At 33.0% G+C, this 22,132-nt stretch overlaps 3 pseudogenes; all 3 read left to right on the top strand.

The window, feature by feature from the left end:
• The first annotated feature begins 8,990 nt into the window (after positions 1-8,990).
• Positions 8,991-10,331, top strand: LOC138355672 (NADH-ubiquinone oxidoreductase chain 5-like; annotated as a pseudogene).
• Positions 10,332-13,251: 2,920 nt separating this feature from the next.
• LOC138355671 (cytochrome c oxidase subunit 2-like) lies at positions 13,252-13,988 on the top strand (annotated as a pseudogene).
• A 285-nt stretch (positions 13,989-14,273) lies between these two features.
• On the top strand, positions 14,274-15,735 carry LOC138355580 (ATP synthase subunit a-like; annotated as a pseudogene).
• The last annotated feature ends 6,397 nt before the right edge of the window (positions 15,736-22,132 follow it).

Raw genomic sequence — 22,132 nt, 5'->3', positions numbered from 1 at the left:
GTACACAAGGGGATGTCCATACAGTGACAAAGAAGGACGAAGAATGACATGCTTCCGAGTAACAGTCATGGAACAAATCTTAGGCACAGAGAACTTGAAGCAATGATCGGTGGCCCAAGACGACATAGCATCAATCGCAAGATGAAGCCGCCGTTGAAAGAGAGGTGAATCATCACCCCGACAGCAATGGGGTAAGATCGTCGACATAGAGAGCGGAGAAGACGCCAAAAGGAAGGGAGAGAAGAAGACCACTGAGAGCAATAAGAAAAAGAGTAGTGCTTAGAACACTACCTTTCGGGCACACCTTCATACTGCCGAAAAGGGGCAGAGAGAGTGGTACCAAGCCTCACTCGAAAGGAATGACTAGAGAGGAAACTTTGGAGGAAGAGAGGGAGATTCCCACGAAGGCCAAAAGAATGAAGTTGGGACAGATTTATGATTCAGCCAAGTAGTGTCGTAAGCCTTTTCCAGGTCAAAAAGGACTGCAAAAGCAGTACGAATATAGGCCTCCATAGTTAACCAGGACACCCGTTGTGCTGCGGCACTTGCGAAAGCCAAGTTGAGAAGGGGAAAGGAGGTAATAGTGCTCTAAGAACCACATCAGACGAATGTTAACCATACATTGAAAGAACTTGCAGACACAACTCGAGAGGGCAATAGGCGCGGAAGTCCTTGGGGGGATGAACCCGAGAGACCCTGGTTTCCAAACAGCATCGAGTCAGTCCCTCAGGGACTGACGACGACTCCCAGACCTGATTAAAAAGACTCAGTAAATACCGAGACGAGCACAGGGGGAGATGTCGAAGCATCTCATAATGAATTGCCATCGGAGCCTGCCGCCGTAGAACCGCAGGAGGGCCAGGGCAGACTGAAGCTAAGAGAGAGAGAGAGAGAAGGGATTCGTTATAGGGAACGTTGAGATAGGTACAGAAATCCAAAGGACGAGATTCAAGAAGAGGGCTTACGAAGAAGGAAGGAATGGGGGAGATGAGACCCAGAGCTAACAGACAAAAAGTGGGAACACAATTCGGTGATGACCTGCACCATGTCCGCCACAAGAGTACCACCGAGCTCAAGAACCGGGGAGACATCGGGAACGAACTTACCCGCTATCTTGCGGATAAACTTCCAGATCAGCAGGAGAGGAGCTTTGGACGTGATGGTGGGAGACATAAGACAATCCAACAGGCACGTTTAGGTGTACGGATGGTCCTATGGGGCCACCGCACTCGCCTTCCAAAACAAAACAAAAGATTCAGGTGTGTGCCGACGACGATGTCTCTTCCAAGTTGCACGCTTACAGGGAACAGCCCGAGCACAGTCTGCATTCCACCAGGGAACACACTTCCGTGGTCCCCGAGAGGAAGAGCGAGGAATAGAGAGGAGGGCAGCGTCGAAGACGGTGTCATGAAAAAGGAGGAGAGAGCGAGGCAGAGGTCGGAGAGAGCAGCACTGAGGGTAAATAGGTTCCAGTGTGCCTTAGCAAACTGCCTCCTAGGGAAGGAGAGGGGAGGGTGAAAAGAGAAAAAGGTAACAAGGATGGGGAAATGGTCACTGCTATGGAGGTCATCAAGAACCTACCACGTGAAATCTAAGTAAAGAGAACACGAGCAAAGAGAAATATCAAGACAGGAAAGGGTGCGAGTCCGAAAGTCCAAATGCGTGGGCTCACCAGAATTCATAAGAGACAGGGAAGAAGAGAGGATGAACGGCTCAATAAGGCGACCCAGGGTGTTCGCCAGAACATCACCCCAAAGGGAATGACGACAACTGAAATCACCCAGCAGGAGCACAGGCTCCGGCAAGGAGTCCAGTAAGTGTTTCAGATCGGGAAAAGAAAACGGGACGCTCGGGGGGGGGGGGGGGGAGATAAATAGAACAAACGGTGTACCATTTTCTCACAAAGATACGAACAGCAGAACAATGGAGAGGCGAAGGAAAAAATAAAGGGACAAAGGGAATATCAGAGCGAATCAAGAGAGCAGAAGAGGTAAGAGCCCCAGCAACAGTTGGAAAAAAGAGGGGGAGAAAAAGGAATAGCCACGAAAGCGACCAGGACGAGCACCAAGCATCGGCTCCTGGAGACAGACAAAAGGGGCGAAAACTGCGAAATCAGAAGTTGGAGTTCAAGGAAATTAGCGTAATAACCACGAATGTTCCATTGAAGAATAGACATCGACGAAAAAAGAAAAGACAGCAAAAGAGAACAACGAAGAAACAAAGGTGAAAAGGGAACACAGCACGTTATAGAAGCGCAGGATCTGGGTCAAGGTCAGCGAAGTCAGGGTTAGGGGGCATGGGTAAACCGAATAAAGAAGAAAAGGGAGCTAGAGGACCGACCAGGGCCGGTCAAATAAGGTCCGGAGGAGGAAGAGGGGGGATAACCGAGGGTCAGGGACAGCAGCAGGAGGGGCAGAAACCAGGGAATGCACCTCAGCAAGGGCACCAACTGATAGGGAAGCGGGTCCCAAAGAGACCTCCAAAGCAGGAACAGAGGGCATAACCACCGAAACGGGAGGGGACGGAGCGAGATTGTCAGAGGTAGGGGGCGAGGAAGAAAGCGAAGCCTTTTTAACCGCCGGGAATGAGGAAGGAGAGGAGCCAGGCTTACGCTTCTGACTCAAAGAGACAGGCGTCCCAGCAAATACGTACTGGGCAACGGATTCTAGCATCTCAACAGAAGCAGAACGAGAGCATACATGACGGCCATTGGGAGAGCGATGAACATCAGCCTGTACTGACAGGCGGCGTGGAGAGCCAATAGATGGAGGAGATAAAGGGGAAGGAGGATCGGAGGGAGATGAGGAAGAAGACACAGGAGACATGACAGACTGGGCAGAAAGAAGGGGGAACCCCAGACAGAGGACCAGGAGGGGGACCCTTCGGGACGGAACTCAAAGGAACAGAGGAGGCAGCAGTTGGCGTGTCAGGGTCCAAGACCTGGAAACAGTTCTCGAGTCTGAAGAAGGTGAGAAGGACGAGGAGAGGAAGAGCGCAAAATGCGAGCATAAAAGACGTTAGCATAAGGTGAGACGGCGAATGTGGCGCCTCGCCTCGGGAAAAGACAAACACTCCCGGTGCTTCAAGTTGAGGACAGCTGCCTCAAGCTTTTAAAGTATACACACACAGGAGAAGGTACGGTAGGCCTCACCACAATTGAGGCAGTGAGCCTGGGAGAAGTGCACTCCGACTTAGAGTGACCTTTGCCCTCACAAAGGACAAAGAGAGACAGTACCAGAGCAGCGGAGGCCACCATGCCCAAACCTCCAGCACTTATTACAGAGCAGAGGAGAGGGAATGTACTCCTGGATGGAGCACTTAGCACCAGCAAGAATGACAGGGCAGAAGGGTCCTACCATCAGAGGTAATCTTCACAACCCGCAGGGGTTGACGGCGACGACCACAAGGGGGACGAGTAAACGAGTCTACCTAGCGGACAGAATAACCCTGGGCATCGAGGATATGACGAATAGCTTCGTGGCAGTCCTGGAGGTTCCGATCATCGGTAGCATATGGGGTGGGAGGAGAATAATGCCAACACTGGCATTTAACCGAGCATTCTTGCAGACTCAAATAGGGGTCTCGCCAAGGCAGGACAAGGCGGCCAAGCGGGAGGCTGCATCCTGAGTAGGAGCAGCAACGACACGTGTACCGAGATGGGTCGGGTGGAAAGCAACAGAGGCATCTACGGAATCAACAAGGTGCCCATGGAGGGAGAAATCGTTAGCAGGCACAGAATCAAGAAGGAGGAGATCAAAATATTTTGCTCACGAAGTGGACCAAACAAGGCTTGATACGCATCAGTACGAGAAGGAATCGAGCAAGTGGGGCCGTGTCGAGGACGGTGTTGAGAACCCCAGAGAGAGAGGGGTTAAAAGGTGCAGTAATCACAATGCGAGACTGAGCCGTGCCAGGGAACGAGGTGGTCACCACTGGGGGCTTGGGGCTCGACCCAACCACAGAGGAGGGATGGGAGCCGAGGGCAGTATTCAGGAGGGTCAAAGGAGGAGCAAGGTCGGGGCCCAATGCAGTGGGGGTTACAGAGCCCAGTCTTCCAACAGGGTCTGACTACAGGGCTTGGTCGCCCACCCCACGAGCTTGAGAAGGGATGAGAATAACAGAATTTGACATGAAACGAGAGTCAGACATTCAATCACGAATGTGCCCCCATACCCACCACGGAGCCACGATTAGAGGTAGGACACACGACAAGAAGCTAACACTGATCATGTGTCCAAGGGGTGCGTCATGAGTATACGCCCCACAAAACGCCCCTTTAAGAACGGTCAGTCCGTCGAGATCGTGTTCAGTGATATAAGGAGAACTAGGGGAAAAAAAAGGGTCCCCTCGCTCTCGACGTTGGGTACTACAGTTCTACGGGCGAAAGAGTATGCCTTCCCAAACACCCGGGCGTCAAAACAGAAGAAGTCCAGAAGAATAATCAAAACTAGCAAAAGGTCGGCAGGAAATGACAGGAGAAGAGCGGGAGAAAAATTAAACAAAAGGAAAAGGAAAAGTAAGTAAGTAATTATCAAAAGAAGGCACCAAACCGGGAAGGCTATGTAGCACCATCAAATGTGCGGAATAATCAGAGGGCGCTAAATATCACCAAGGATGTCAATACGAGAACAAAAACGCATAAGGCGAAGGATTTTAAAAGTATCTGAGTCACCAAGAATTCTATTGAGGGACAGGTGACCGCAAGGGGCGGTCGGAAAGCAAGACACACGCTCATCCTGGAAGTCAGGACATTCAAGAAGGACATGCACGACTGTAAGAGGGACAATGCAATTAGGACATTAAGGAGCAGGGGCGGGGCTCCATCAAGTGAGCATGGGTTAAGCAAGTATGGCCAATATGCAACCTCGCCAGAGCCGTTTCCCATCGCCGGTTTCGGTGGTAGGAAGACGGCCACGAGGAAACAAAACATTTAAGGGTACGTAGTTTGTTACCAGTAATAGATGACCAAGAAGTCTGCCATCGGGTAAGGATGGAGGAATGGATAACCGGGTAAATGTCGGATTATGGAATACGTTTTACAAGAGATGGGACAAGAGTGAACAGCTTCCTTGGCGGCAGCATCCGCACGCTCATTAAAAGACACACCAATATGGCTGGGAACCCAACAAAACTCAAGTGACTTAAATTTACTGTGAACAAAAAACAACCAATACTTGATCTCGACAACTACTAGATGAACTGGATTAAAGGACCCGAGAGCCATGAGGGCACTACGAGAGTCAACAACAACTTCTTTGGAAGACTGACTACAAGAAAGCAGGAGATGAAGAGCATAGAGTATGGCATGAAGCTCCGCTGTGAAGATGCTAGTCTCCGGAGGTAAGCGACACATATAAGTGCGATCAGGAAAAACAACAGAGTAGCCAACACCTGTTGGAAATTTCCAACACTAATACACTACTATTGTATTATAATACATCATTATTATATACTAATTACAGTAGTTATTAATTTCACTAACAGTAGTGTTAACATGAATTAATATTTCTTTATCTCAGCCTATTGCTAATATTCTCACGACATCAAGAGACAGGATTGCGTCAGATAATGTACATTTAAACATATTTATTACCAATATGTTAGACAATTGAATGTGGTTCTCTAAAATTATCAGTATTCCGTACAGTAATTAACTACGGATAATATAGCTCCCATTAATCCAAAACCAAGAGTTATTAACTAAAGTTATTGTCAAATAGCAGTTTCATCTGTTACATACGAATACTATGGAGGAGATAAATTTTCTCTCCATTTCTCGTTTAACACCATTTAATGAGAATATGATATTATTTAATTCCCTATAATTGCAACCCGGTTCTCATTAACACGTTACATCAGTTATTTCGCGGAAAAGAATTATCCATGATTAGTAATTTCTATTGTGAAGGTGTGAGACGAGTTGAGGGAGGGCGGAGAGACGCAGCTATTCGCCTCTAGCTACCTTGCCGTGAGGACGTAATCATTCACCATTAGGACACGAGCGAGAGACGCCAACATTCACATCGTGCGTCCCGGGAGAGTCGATTTCCACCAATACTACGTTAGGCACTTGCAGTTTATCGGCCTAGGAGTGTGCAATTGATCCAGTAGCAATCTGGAATTGCTTCGGTGGACAACCAGCAGCTTAAGTGCCATAGTTTTGGTTATATAATGAGATCTCTTTTTATATCCTTGTACTGTGCACTGTCCATCGTTATGCTACGCGACCTCCCCAAACAATAAGTACGTCCATAAGGAATTGAATTTATTCCTTTTATGGCATAGTGAGGATATTAGGTGTAACCAATGATTATATACAGTTGAAATTTCAGCTTGTGTTGTAAGCGGTCATGGTCATCATGTTTCCACGCCATGCTTGAAGTCAGGTGTTTCTTCAAGTAGCAGATGACGCCATTGCACCTCTACCTCTCCGTTCACTATTACAGCTAAGCAGCTGAAATCTTTTCTCTTATTTCTTTGATTGAGAAAAATCTAGATCAATCAAAAAGATTTAGTTTATTTGATTTGAGATATTTAACAAAATATGTTAACCTTATAAAGATCAAATGAGAATAATTGCTTGGTTAATCAATATATAATCTTTTATCAGTAATCAATTTATCTAATGTTTCTTAATAGTATTTAGTAGAATTTCTAATTTTTATTCGAGGAAGAACCAGCCTCGATGAAGCGTACTGGGAGTAGATTACTTCTGGTATTAACCCCCAATTTTCTGAAGGACGGAAAGTTTATTTTTGAACATTTATATTTTATACAGCCTATTTAAGTTTTAAAGAATAATGTTTAATAGTTTCTTATCTATAGGCACTGGTGTTTCAGTCCTAATCATTTAACTTTATCTGTTTCCCTTTTCAGTCAAAATATGGTGGTCCTTCGATTAATTCAAATTAATCTATTAATTAAATATCAATCAATTAATAGAGAGTAAGCTTTCTTCCCAACACAAAAATATGGTCCTTATCGAGCCGGATATATTACAATTAATACCATAATCATAACTAATTGCTGTGTGTAGTAATCTAGGCTAACCACATTTCATTAATCGTGGCTACCGGCAGAGTACCACATAGGCTAGCCTAATACACACCAATTTATTTGCTGCTTATACCTCATGTATAAAGTAGCACTAGTGGGACACAGTCAATTGCCCACAACACTCAGACCTATACCTCACACTGAGGTAAGAATCTTCAGGTCACCAGGAGCAACAGCTCATAATTTCTATAATAACTCCACATTAACATCTGCGTTAGAGTGGCCTCACCATCAAACTATTATTTATTTATTTAGGTGGTAATGACATCCATCCTACTCGACACCCAGCTGAGGTAACTAATCACGTTAAAACAATAATTTCCTCATTTAAACTTGTTAGCAGTTCAGTAGGGTTCACATTGGTGGAACCTCGCCAACTAAGCAATAATAATCGTTGGGGAGCGAGTCCAGAATATTACCAAAGAGCTGCCAAATATATAAACTTTAGGCTGAGGAAGAGAGTACGATTGGATGCCACTTACATTCAATTTACAGCCAGACCATACAAGCAAAACCTGGCAAGAGATGGTGTACACCTGTCAGGTGAGTCTAGGTCACATGTAGTTGAGAAATTGATCAACCACCATAAAAGGCTGTGGCTGGTAAGCCAAAATTAATTGTACATATTTGTATTTTCACCTGTGTATGCAAGTGCACATTTATATAAACTATAAAATTTAAAAAACCAAAAACACAGCACAACTATATATTCACATTATTTCACCATAAATTAATCTATGCCAACCTTTATTAGGTAGGAATTTAGGCTGTGATTGTGCTGAGTTTTGCATAAATGCAGACTAAATACATTAGTAGTTTCTTAGGTAGAAATTCTTACAACTAGTTTTGAACTAGTCAGTAGTGCATACACTATTCATTCTTGTGCTGAACCTATCAAGGGTGGGATTCAAACTTTATAGTAACTCTGATTAGAGTATATCCATATCAATTATTTGTGTATATGAATTTTGAGTGCTGCTGAATGATCACTATTACATCTAATGGTGATAAAGAAGACCTAGCCAGGAAGAAAGTTAATGGTGAAATTCAAGCACTGCTCAAAATCCTTAGCTACTTATTGTTAGGTAGGTTCATTTAACCTCGAGTGAGGTAGAGTGTAATTTAGCCAAATTAATATAGGCTATATTCAATATTACTTGTCAACTAATGAGCAAGTACCCCAGCTTCATTAGTAATACTTATTCAAGTCCTCTGAAACATGGACTTAAAGCCAACATGGCTACTCCTGAACAATTAAGGAAAACCTATATTGGCCTTGAAGGTCATTTAACCAGACTAATTAATAAGTCTGATACTTTGTCTAAAGCAACTCCCATTCATTACTATCAGCTAGAAAGATCATTGAGAGTAGCTAATCTCAAATTTCATCAAGTCAGATCTACAAGCCAGTCTTATCTCAACCTACTGAGTGCAACTGAAACTGATCCTGATCAAATAGATCAAATTCTAGCAGATATTTCTCAGTATGATGATGAGACTCAAGATAAAATTGATGTAATATCCATTATAGTAAGACAATATAAATCTAATGCAAATAATACTATGTCTCAATCCAGTAATCAATTACCTGAGGTTCGTCTGCCTACTTTAGACTTACCTACATTTGCAGGGCTGGATGAAGAAAATTGGGACACATTTTGGACTTCATATGAAGTTCATATACATAAGAAATCTTCTCTTGACAGAGTTTCTAAATTCTCATAACTGATTAGTCTTCTCAAAGGGGAGGCTAAAAAGGTCATAAATAACCTAGCTCTCACTGAGAGTAATTATGAGGAAGCTATACAACTACTAAAGTTGATCTATTGCAACAAGGAGTTGAGTAGCTACCCTATATTACCAAATACTGGATCTGAATGCACCAAGTAACCGACCAGACTCACTTCAAAGCTTCATGCTAGAAGTATGAAGAAATGAGAAATGAAAAATCTGCTAATGCAGGGATGTTAACTGTTTTATCAAATGGGGTAGGAGATGTAGCAATTCTTTTAAGTATTGCTTTGTTTTTTAGAATAGGGGGTTGAAATTTTATTGTTTGAAGATTATATACTAGTGAAGATATAATTTTAATAAAAGTATTAATTGTTGTGGCTGCTATAACAAAAAGAGCACAAATTCCTTTTTCTGCTTGATTACCAGCTGCTATAGCAGCTCCAACACCAGTTTCTGCATTAGTACATTCGTCAACTTTGGTAACTGCTGGGGTTTACTTATTAATTCGATTTAGGCCAATTTTTGAAGGGTCTTCGGTTCAATCTTTTTTATTAATTATCTCTTGTACAACTATATTTATAGCAGATCTTGGGGCAAATTTTGAGTATGATTTAAAGAAGATTATTGCTTTATCTACTCTAAGTCAATTGGGGGTAATATTAAGAGTTTTATCTTTGGGGTTTCCTGATTTAGCTTTTTTTCATTTATTAACTCATGCTTTATTTAAAGCTTTACTATTTTTGTGTGCGGGGGTTGTAATTCATAGTTTGGGAGATTATCAGGATATTCGTATAATAGGGGGTTTAATTGTTAGGATACCTTTAACTGGTGTTTGTATAAATTTATCAAATTTATCTTTATGTGGCATATCTTTTATGGCTGGGTTTTATTCTAAAGATTTAATTTTGGAGGTGGCTTTTATAAGTAATATTAATTTTATTAGGTTTATTATATACATTCTAGCTACTGGGTTAACAGTAAGTTATACTTTTCGTTTAATTTTTTATAGGCTTACTAGAATGAGGCATATTAGAAATATGAGAAGGATTAGGGATAATGATTTTATTATAACTAATCCTATAGTAATATTAAGATTGAGTTCTATTTTAAGGGGGGCAAGATTATCTTGAGTAATATTTCCTGAATATTATATAATTTGTTTAAGGAGGTTTATGAAAAGTTTGGTATTGTTATTATTATTAATTGGTTCTTTTACTGGGTACATATTAAATATTATAAGTTTAAATGAAACCTTAAGTAGTTTGGGTTTATATTTCATTAGAAGGTTTTCAGGATCTATATGATTTATACCTTTTTTATCTAGGGTAAAATTAAATTACTATATTTTAAAATTAGGAAAAAGGTATGATAAAGTTGGAGATAAGGGATGATCTGAATATTTTGGAGGACAAGGAGGATTTAGTGCAATTATAAAAGGTTCTTATTATTTAGAAGTTACTCAAGGTAATATAATTAAAATCTATATAAAGAGGTTTTTTATATGGGTGACGATTGTTATTATTATATTAGTTTTAATTTAATTTATATAATTTAAAATTAGAATGTTGTGTTGAAGCCACAGCAGTGGTATATACCTATAAATAATATGATGCCTGATAAAAGGATAGTTTTGATGTGACTAATTATGTAAAATTTACTCATATTATTGAAAGATAAGCTAAGAAAAGCTAATGGGTTCATACCCCGTGAATGAGATCAATTTCTCTCTTTCCGGTGGTTTCTCCTTTTAGAATACTCTTTTTTTTTACTTTAGTTTTAGGGTTAGTATTATGTATTTCTTCCGATACTTGATTTGGGGCTTGAGTGGGGTTAGAGTTAAATTTATTATCTTTTATTCCTTTAATTTCTTCTAGAAGTAATCATTATAGTTCGGAGAGTATTTTAAAATATTTTTAAGTACAAGTTTTGGCTTCAATTATAATTATTTTTTCAGCTTTATTGATTTTAATGATGGCAAATTTAAAGATAGTATTTTCTTTGTCATTGTTATTAAAATTAGGTGCAGCTCCTTTTCATTTTTGATTTCCTCAGGTTATAGAGGGATTAAGCTGAATTCAAGCAATTATTTTAATAACTTTACAAAAAGTGGGGCTTATAATTTTATTATCTTATTTAGTTTATGATAAGTGAAGTTTAATTATAATTTTTACTTCTGCTGTGGTATCTGCTATTGTTGGAGCTTTAGGAGGATTGAATCAATTATATTTACGAAAGATTATAGCATTTTCTTCTATTAATCATATATCTTGAATATTTTTTGCTATAATTTTAAGGGAGTATTGTTGATTATTATACTTTAGGGTTTATTGTTTACTTTCAATTTTGGTTATTATAAATTTTTATTTTCAGCAGGCTTATCATTTTTCTCATTTAGTTAATAGTAGATTTCCTTTAATACCTAAGGTTATATCTATAATGAGTTTATTTTCTCTAGGAGGGCTGCCTCCTTTTTTAGGGTTTATTCTTAAGTGATTTATTATTCAGGAAATAATTTTTAGTAATTATTTATATCCTTTATTAGTTCTCTTAATATGTAGGTTGGTAACTCTTTACTTTTATATTCGTATAAGGATTTCTTTTTTGACTTTAGTATTTCCTTTTAGAGGTTGAATTACAAAGGATTATGAAGGGAATAAAATTATGAATATAGTAATGATTACAAATTTTATTGGGATATTAGTTCCCTCAATTTATATAATATATTAAGACTTTAAGTTAATGAAACAAACATCCTTCAAAGTTGTAAAAAAAAGAATTTCTTTTAGGTCTTAAAAGTTTTAGTGTTAGCACATTTTCAAATTTGCAATTTGACGTTTTTTAATTATTACTATAAAACCTAATAAAAAAGAAAAATCTTGTATCTAAATTTACAGTTTAGCGCCTAAATCTCGGCCATTTTATTTACGCAACGATGATTTTTTTCTACAAATCATAAAGATATTGGAACATTATATTTTGTTTTTGATACTTGAGCTGGTATAGTAGGAACTTCATTAAGAATGATTATTCGGGTGGAGTTAGGTCAACCAGGGAGATTAATTGGGGATGATCAGATCTACAATGTGGTAGTTACAGCTCATGCTTTTGTAATAATTTTTTTTATAGTAATACCTATTATAATTGGTGGGTTTGGAAATTGATTAATTCCTTTGATATTAGGTGCCCCAGATATGGCTTTTCCTCGAATAAATAATATAAGGTTTTGATTACTTCCTTTTTCTTTAACTTTATTATTAACTAGGGGTATAGTTGAGAGAGGAGTTGGGACAGGATGAACTGTTTATCCTCCTTTAGCTTCTGCTATTGCTCATGCGGGGGCATCTGTAGATTTAGGTATTTTTTCTTTACATTTAGCAGGTGTATCTTCTATTTTAGGTTCAGTAAATTTTATAACAACTGCTATTAATATACGAACGGTAGGGATAACTATGGATCGAATACCATTATTTGTTTGATCAGTGTTTATTACTACTGTTTTATTATCTTTACCTGTGTTGGCAGGGGCTATTACTATATTATTAACAGATCGTAATTTAAATACTTCTTTTTTTGATCCGGCAGGTGGAGGGGATCCAATTTTATATCAGCATTTATTTTGATTTTTTGGGCACCCTGAAGTTTATATTTTAATTTTACCTGCTTTTGGTATAGTATCTCATATTGTAGTTCTAGAATCAGGTAAGAAAGAGGCTTTTGGAACATTAGGTATAATTTATGCTATAATTGCTATTGATATTTTAGGTTTTGTAGTATGAGCTCATCATATATTTACGGTAGGGATGGATGTAGATACTCGGGCTTATTTCACTTCTGCTACAATGATTATTGCGGTCCCTACCGGTATTACAATTTTTAGTTGATTAGGAACTCTTCAGGGAACACAAGTAAATTATAGTCCTTCTTTATTATGGGTGTTAGATTTTATTTTTTTATTTACTGTAGGGGGGTTAACTGGGGTTGTGTTAGCTAATTCTTCTATTGATATTATTCTTCATGACACTTATTATGTAGTGGCTCATTTTCACTATGTTTTATCTATAGGGGCTGTGTTTGGAATTTTTGCAGGTATTGTTCATTGATTTCCTTTATTTATATGTTTATCTTTAAATAAAAAATGATTAAAAATTCATTTTTTTACTATATTTGTAGGAGTAAATGTAAAATTTTTTCCTCAACATTTTTTAGGTTTAAATGGTATACCTCGGCGTTATTCAGACTATCCTGATGCTTACAGAGCATGAAATGTTTCATCTTCAATTGGTTCTATTATTTCTTTGGTAGCTGTGTTAGGATTTGTAATTATTGTTTGAGAGGCTTTTATTATAAGTCGAAAAAGATTTAGGTCTCTTTTTATACCTACTTCTATAGAATGACAGCATTCTTATCCTCCTGCTGATCATACTTATTCTGAGATTCCATTAATTTCTAATTAATTCTAAAATGGCAGATGGATGTATAGGATTTAAGCTCCTACAAGGAAGGTTTCTTCTTTTAGAAATGGCAAGATGAAGAAATTTAGGCTTTCAAGATAGTGCTTCACTATTAATAGAGAAATTAATTTTTTTTCACGATCATACTATAGTTGTGTTAATTTTAATTGTTACGTTTGTAGGGTATATTATATTTTATTTATTTTTCAATTTTTTGGTTAATTGTTATTTATTGGAAAGACAGGAAGTTGAGATTATTTGAACTATTCTACCTGCTATTATTTTAATTTTTATTGCATTTCCTTCTTTACGGCTTTTGTATTTATTAGATGAGATTAATAATCCTAGGATTACTTTGAAAACAATTGGTCATCAATGATATTGAAGGTATGGATATTCAGATTTTTTAGACTTAGAATTTGATTCTTATATAGTAGGAACGGTGGATCTTTCTGAGTCTGGATTTCGTTTATTAGATGTAGATAATCGTGTAGTGTTACCTATAAATTCTCAAGTTCGTATACTTGTTAGGGCGTTATTCATTCTTGAACTGTTCCAGCTTTAGGTATAAAAGCTGATGCAATTCCTGGTCGGTTAAATCAAATAGATTTTTTATCAATCGACCTGGTTTATTTTTTGGTCAGTGTTCAGAAATTTGTGGGGCAAACCATAGTTTTATACCTATTGTAGTAGAAAGAGTTAGTGTAAATATGTTTTTGGATTGAGTTTCTTCATGCTTAAAATCTTCATTTGATAACTTAAAGATAAGTGTAAGCCTTTTAAGCTTGAAATAGTAATTTACTTCAGATGAAATAAAAATTAGTTAATATAGATATAATATAAGTTTGTCAGACTTAAGTAATTGAATAAATATTTTTATATGCCTCAAATATCCCCTCTTTTTTGAATAAATTTATATATTATGTTTTTGTTGAGTTTAATTTTAGTATTGGCTGTACAGTATTTTTTAGTAATTTATTGTAAATTAGATCAGGTAGAAAAAAGGGGGCAAGAAATTGAGAAAGTTTGAAAATGATAACAAGATTATTTAGAATTTTTGATCCTTCTTGAAGAGTTTTTTCTCTTCCTTTAAATTGAATTTCTACTTTTTTAGGTTTGTTATTTTTACCTTTTATATATTGAGTTTCTCCTTCACGTTGAGTTATAATATGATTAAAGTTTACTAATATGTTATATGGTGAATTTAAAGTAATTTTAGGATCAAAAAATATTGGTTTAAATGTGTTATTTGTGTCTTTACTTACTTTAATTGTGTTTAATAATTCTTTGGGCTTATTACCTTATGTATTTACAAGTTCAAGACATTTAGCAATAACATTATCACTTGCTTTTCCCTTTATGGCTATCTTTTATAGTTTTTGGTTGAATTAATCATACTCAAGAAATATTTGTTCATTTAGTACCCCAAGGTACTCCAGGAGTATTGATGCCTTTTATAGTTTTAATTGAAAGGATTAGGAATATTATTCGACCTGGAACATTAGCAGTGCGATTAGCTGCTAATATAATTGCTGGTCATTTATTATTAAGGCTTTTAGGAGGAATAGGTTCTTCTATACCTTTAAGAATTCTTTGGGTTATCATTATTTTGCAAATTCTTTTATTAATATTAGAGTCTGCTGTAGCAGTTATTCAATCATATGTATTTGCTATTTTAAGTACTTTATATGCTAGAGAAGTAAATTAATGTCAAGACATACACATCATACTTATCATTTAGTGGATATAAGACCTTGGCCTTTGACCGGTTCAATTAGAGCTATAATATTAACTACTGGGTTAATTAAGTGATTTCATCAATTTAGGGCAGATTTATTGTATTTAAGATTTGTAGGTGTAATTTTAACTATAATTGAATGGTGACGTGATGTAGTTCGTGAAGGTACTTATCAAGGATTACATACTGGAGCTGTAATAAGAGGATTACGTTGAGGTATAATTTTATTTATTTTGTCAAGTTTTATTTTTTTTCTCTTTTTTTTGGGCGTTTTTCCACAGGAGGTTATCTCCTGTTGTAGAGGTTGGTAGATTTTGGCCTCCTAGGGGTATTCAACCATTTAATCCTTTCGGGGTACCTTTATTAAATACTACAATTTTATTGTCTTCTGGGGCTACGGTGACTTGATCTCATCATGCAATTTTAAATTCTAATCATAAAGAGGCTTTACAAAGGTTGATATTAACTGTTATATTAGGGTTGTATTTTACAGGGTTACAGGCTTTTGAATATGTGGAGGCATCTTTTTCAATTGCTGATTCTATTTATGGTTCGACTTTTTTTGTGGCTACTGGGTTTCACGGGCTTCATGTTATTATTGGTTCCTCATTTCTTTCAGTATGTTTATATCGTTTATATAAGTGTCACTTTTCTTCCTATCATCATTTTGGATTTGAGGCTGCTGCTTGATATTGACATTTTGTAGATGTAGTGTGGTTATTCTTATATGTATTTATTTACTGATGAGGAGGTTAATTTTTTAGTATAAATGTATATTTGGCTTCCAACCAAAAGGTCTAGAGTCTAGAAAAATTAATTTATATTTTAATAACAAGTGTTTTATTTACTTTAGAAGTAAGGATATTAGTAATATTAGTAGCTTCATTATTATCTAAGAAGGTTGTAGTTGATCGTGAAAAAAGTAGATCCTTTGAATGTGGGTTTGATCCAAAAGGAAGAGCTCGATTACCTTTCTCTCTTCGATTTTTTTTAGTAGCCGTAATTTTTTAAATTTTTGATGTTGAGATTGCTCTTTTAATACCTTTAGCTTATATTATCAGGTTAACAAATATTTTTACTTGGTTATTGGCGGGGTTAATATTTTTATTGATTTTACTTCTTGGTTTATACTATGAGTGATTAAAAGGTGCGTTGGAGTGAAATGAGTAGAGTTGTAGTCAATTATGATTTATGATTTGCACTCATAAGGTATCGGTAGATCAACTTTATTAATTAGAAAGCGAAGATTCGCGTTTAGTTTCGGCCTAAATTTTGGTAATAAGCCACTAATTTGTTTTTAAGGTGTATAACATATTACATTTTCCCTGTAAAGTTGAAGAAGTTTCTTCTAAAAATGTTCCCCCCCTTTCTTAAAGGGGAACATTTTTAGTTATAGAATGTTATTTCTTAAGTTGATGAAGTGTAATTAAATTATTTGAAATTAATATAAAATAATAAGGATTTTTATTTTAGGAGGGGGCAGAATATTTTTCTAAAGCACATATATATATATTACCTTATTTAAATAATAAAAATTAAATTTAGTATAAATAGAATGCAAACATATACTAAATTTCTCTCTATATTAGTTTAAGGCTACCTATAGGAAAAAATGTAGTAAAAGTACCGTTCGTCAGAAAAGAGTACTTTTACATAACATTTTTTTCTTGAACTAAGTTCTTATTATTTAGACTCCGTTAGTTCTCTCATTATGTTTTGGTATATCTCAATCGAAGCTGATTCTAATAATATTTATATCCTGATAAATAATAATAAGAAATAGAAGAACTTAGTCGCTAGAATCTTAAGGAAATGAAAGAGGTAGCCCGATGTTGTTATTTCTAAATATATAATATTATATAAATTGAGAAAAATCAATATAATTTACTATAAATCAAGAATATGATAGTAATGTTTTAATAAATTATTTTACTGGGGGGCAGAATAAGACTAATCTTTTTAAAATTGTATTATCCGTTAAAATTCTTAAAATTAAGTAGATGTATAAAATTATTTGGAATTAAAGTAAAAAAATAAAATTTATGTTGGAGGGGGCAGAATAAGATTGAATTTTTATACAAATAATTTGAATAATAATTTTTTTTTTTTTAATAATAAAGCATTATTTTATATATATGTATATATATAGAATTAATTATACTTTTTTAAAAATTTTATTACATAAAAAATATTGAGGAAGATTATCTTCCTCAATATTTTTTTATAATATTTTAATGTATTTTATATTAAAATTTATTTTTATTAAAATTTATTTTTAATAAAATAAATTAATTTAATTAAATTGTATGTCAATGTAATTTATTATATAAAATAATAATATATTAATAATATAGTATAGTTTTAATATAATTAAATGTATATATATATTGTAAAGTTTAAAGGTTATTATATTCGATATAATTAGAGATATGAAGAGATTAATAAATTTATTAATATTATTAATTCTTAAAATTGAATAAATATATTAAATTATTTGAAATTAATATAAAATAATAAGGTTTTTATTTTAGGAGGGGGCAGAATATTTTTCTAAAGCACATATATATATATTACCTTATCTAAATTATAAAAATTAAATTTAGTATAAATAGAACGCAATCTTATACTAAATTTCTCTCTATATTAGTTTAAGGCTACCTATAGGAAAAAATGTAGTAAAAGTAATTTTCGTCAGAAAAGAGTACTTTTACGTAACATTTTTTTCTTGAACTAAGTGCTAATTATTTAGACTCCCGTTAGTTCTCTCATTATGTTTTGGTATATCTCAATCGAAGCTGATTCTTATAATATTTATATCCTGATAAATAATAATAAGAAATAGAAGAACTTAGACGCTAGAATCTTAAGGAAATGAAAGAGGTAGCCCGATGTAGTTATTTCTAAATATATAATATTATATAAATTGAGAAAAATCAATATAATTTACTATAAATCAAGAATATGATAGTAATGTTTTAATAAATTATTTTACTGGGGGGGGGGGCAGAATAAGACTAATCTTTTTAAAATTGTATTATCCGTTAATATTCTTAAAATTAAATAGATGTATAAAATTATTTGGAATTAAAGTATAAAAATAAAATTTATGTTGGAGGGGGCAGAATAAGATTGAATTAGTATATATATACAAATAATTTGAATAATAAAAATCATTTTTTTATAATAAAGCTTTATTTTATATATATAGAATTAATTATACTTTTTTATAATATTTTAATGTATTTTATATTAAAATTTGTTTTTCTTAAAATAAATTAATTTAATTAAATTGTATGTCAATGTAATTTATTATATAAAATAATAATATATTAATAATATTGTATAGTTTTAATATAATTAAATGTATATATATATATTGTAAAGTTTAAAGGTTATTATATTTGATATAATTAGAGATATGAAGAGATTAATAAATTTATTAATATTATTAATTCTTAAAATTGAATAAATATATTAAATTATTTGAAATTAATATAAAATAATAAGGTTTTTATTTTAGGAGGGGGCAGAATATTTTTCTAAAGCACATATATATATATTACCTTATTTAAATAATAAAAATTAAATTTAGTATAAATAGAACACAATCTTATACTAAATTTCTCTCTATATTAGTTTAAGGCTACCTATAGGAAAACATGTAGTAAAAGTAATCTTCGTCAGAAAAGAGTACTTTTACGTAACATTTTTTTCTTGAACTAAGTTCTTATTATTTAGACTTCCGTTAGTTCTCTCATTATGTTTTGGTATATCTCAATCGAAGCTGATTCTTATAATATTTATATCCTGATAAATAATAATAAGAAATAGAAGAACTTAGACGCTAGAATCTTAAGGAAATGAAAGAGGTAGCCCGATGTAGTTATTTCTAAATATATAATATTATATAAATTGAGAACAATCAATATAATTTACTATAAATCAAGAATATGATAGTAATGTTTTAATAAATTATTTTACTGGGGGGGGGCAGAATAAGACTAATCTTTTTAAAATTGTATTATCCGTTAAAATTCTTAAAATTAAGTAGATGTATAAAATTATTTGGAATTAACGTAAAAAAATAAAATTTATGTTGGAGGGGGCAGAATAAGATTGAATTAGTATATATATACAAATAATTTGAATAATAAAAATAATATTTTTATAATAAAGCATTATTTTATATATATAGAATTAATTATACTTTTTTTAAATTTTATTATATAAAAAATATTGAGGAATATTATCTTCCTCAATATTTTTTTTAATATGTTAATGTATTTTATATTAAAATTTATTTTTATTAAAATAAATTAATTTAATTCAATTGTATATCAATGTAATTTATTATATAAAATAATAATATAGTGTAGTTTTAATATAATTAAATGTATATATATATTGTAAAGTTTAAAGGTTATTATATTTGATATAATTAGAGATATGAAGAGATTAATAAATTTATTAATATTATTAATTCTTAAAATTGAATATATATATTAAATTTTTTGAAATTAATATAAAATAATAAGGTTTTTATTTTAGAAGGGGGCAGAATAAGATTGAATTAATATACACTAATAATTTAAATAATATTTAATATAATTTTATATACATATATATGATTGTATTATAATTGTATTATACATAATGGAGTTTAACCAATTCTTAGAAGATCAAAACTTCTCGTGCTGTAACACTTACGTATAATGAAATTTGAACGGAATTAAACCGCTCAAGAAATAAGTTAGAAGCTTTTTCTTAACCAATAAATTTCCTTAATAGGAAATAATTTCAATTTTTCCATTAACAGTGGAATACCTCTTTTTGTTTCTATTAATATTTTCTTAAATTTAAAGTTGTAGGTTTATTATTAGTTGAATTATATCTTGGTGAATTAGGTTTAATAAAGTTTGATTTTTGCTTTAGGCTTTGTTTTATAATTATTTAGTATATGTAAATTTTGGTGAAATATATTTGCTTAAAGTATAGTATATAGATATGCAATATTTAATATTATCAATAGGAGAAATCTTGAATTAGTAAATTATAATAAGTTTGATAAAATCTTGTGCCAGCAATCGCGGTTATACTTGAAAATTAAATAAAGTATATTAGTAGAAGTTAAGAAATTAATTAAAATAAGAGTTTATGTTTATAAAAAGTGAAATTGGGTTATAAAATATATAGACTTATTTGAAAATTAAGGTAGTGAAACTTAAAAAACTAAGGTATGAATTAGGATTAGATACCCTAGTACACTTAGATTTAATTTATAAATACTAGAATATTAGGAGTTATGTTCTTTAAATTTAAGAAATTTGGCGGTGTTTTAGTCTAGTTAGAGGAACCTGTTTTATAAATGATACAACACGCATTATTTTGCTTATTTTAGTTAATCAGCTTGTATACTGTCATTATAAGATAATTTAGGAGAAAATATTATTGAAATCATATTATTCAGTATATTAAATCAAGGTGCAGCTTATAAATAAGTAAATATGGGTTACAATAAAATTTATTTAATGTGAAATAAGTATTTAAATATATTTATGAAGGAGGATTTAATTGTAAGAAAAGGAGTAGTGAGGTTTTTTGATATAAGCTCTAAATTATGTACATATCGCCCGTCGCTTTCATTTAATGTGAAATAAGTCTTAACATAGTAGAGGTACTGGAAAGTGTCTCTAGAATTACAAAGTAAAGCTAAAAATTAGCATCTCATTTACACCGAGAAGGTTTGTCGTGTAATTCGATATATTTTGATTATGAATAGTTGTTTATGAATAGTTATGAATAGTTGATTATGAATAGTTGTAGTTAATATGAAAAAGATTTTTTAAATATAGTAAATTTAATTGAATAATATTAAAGACTTAGTATATAATACTGTAAAGGAAATTTGAAATAATTTAAGATTTAATAATGAAAAAGTAATTTTAAAGTTATGTATCTTGTGTATAATAGATGTTTAAATTAATGTAATTCGATTATATATCTCGAAAAGGAAATAGCTAAATTAAAAGGTGAGTTTTTGTAGCAGAAAAAATTATAATTTTATTTTAGAAGTGAAATATTAATCGGGTTCCTTGATATCTAGTTTTTTAAGAAGTGAATTTAAATTAGCATTTTTATATATTTATAAAAATAGTTAAAATAAGGGGGATTAGCTCTTCATTATTTAATATTATAAAAAAATATTTTTAAAGGATTTAACTAGGCTTAAAATTAGCTAGGTTTATAGTGTTATAAGTAAAATTTAGGTTAATAATATTTATATATTTTTTAATTGTTTATTAAAAATTATTTAGAAATAATGTTGAAATAGTTATGATGAGTATATTAGTATATAATTGTGTTTGAATTTAATTTAAATTATTAAATTATTTTTATGTGTTTAAATGTTTCTTTAAGGAATTCGGCAAAAATTATTTCTGCCTGTTTAACAAAAACATGTCTTTATGAAGGTTTATAAAGTCTAACCTGCCCATTGGGAACTAAAAGGCCGCGGTATTATGACTGTGCAAAGGTAGCATAATCATTAGTTTTTTAATTGAAGGCTAGAATGAATGGTTGGACAAGAAATAATCTGTCTTAAATTAATATATTGAATTTAACTTTTAAGTGAAAAGGCTTAAATAATCTGAAGGGACGATAAGACCCTATAAAACTTTATATTTATAATATAGTAGTTAGTTTTATTTAAGAGTACTATTTTAGAGTATTTGGTTGGGGTGACAAGGATAAAATATTAAATAACTGTCTTTTTTTTCACAGTAATGTTTGGTTTAATGATCCTAAAAGGGATTAAAGATTAAGTTACTTTAGGGATAACAGAGTAATTTTCTTTAAGAGTTCTTATCGACAAGAAAGTTTGTGACCTCGATGTTGAATTAAAAGTTCTTTATAGAGTAGAGACTATAATAGAAGGTCTGTTCGACCTTTAAAATTTTACATGATTTGAGTTCAGACCGGTGTAAGCTAGGTTGGTTTCTATCTTTCAGGATAAATTATAGTTATTTTAGTACGAAAGGATTAAATAATTGAATTTTTTTTTAGTTATTTTGGCAGAATATGCGTTAGATTTAGAATCTAATAATATTGGGAATCTATAAATAATAAAAATGCTTGGTCACGGGGGGGGGGGGGG

The sequence above is a fragment of the Procambarus clarkii genome, chromosome 68 (genome assembly GCF_040958095.1).
Source record: "Procambarus clarkii isolate CNS0578487 chromosome 68, FALCON_Pclarkii_2.0, whole genome shotgun sequence".
Classification (NCBI taxonomy): Eukaryota; Metazoa; Arthropoda; class Malacostraca; order Decapoda; family Cambaridae; genus Procambarus; species Procambarus clarkii.
The sequence above is the reverse complement of the archived record's forward strand: the minus strand, read 5'-3'. Positions and strand labels throughout refer to the sequence as shown.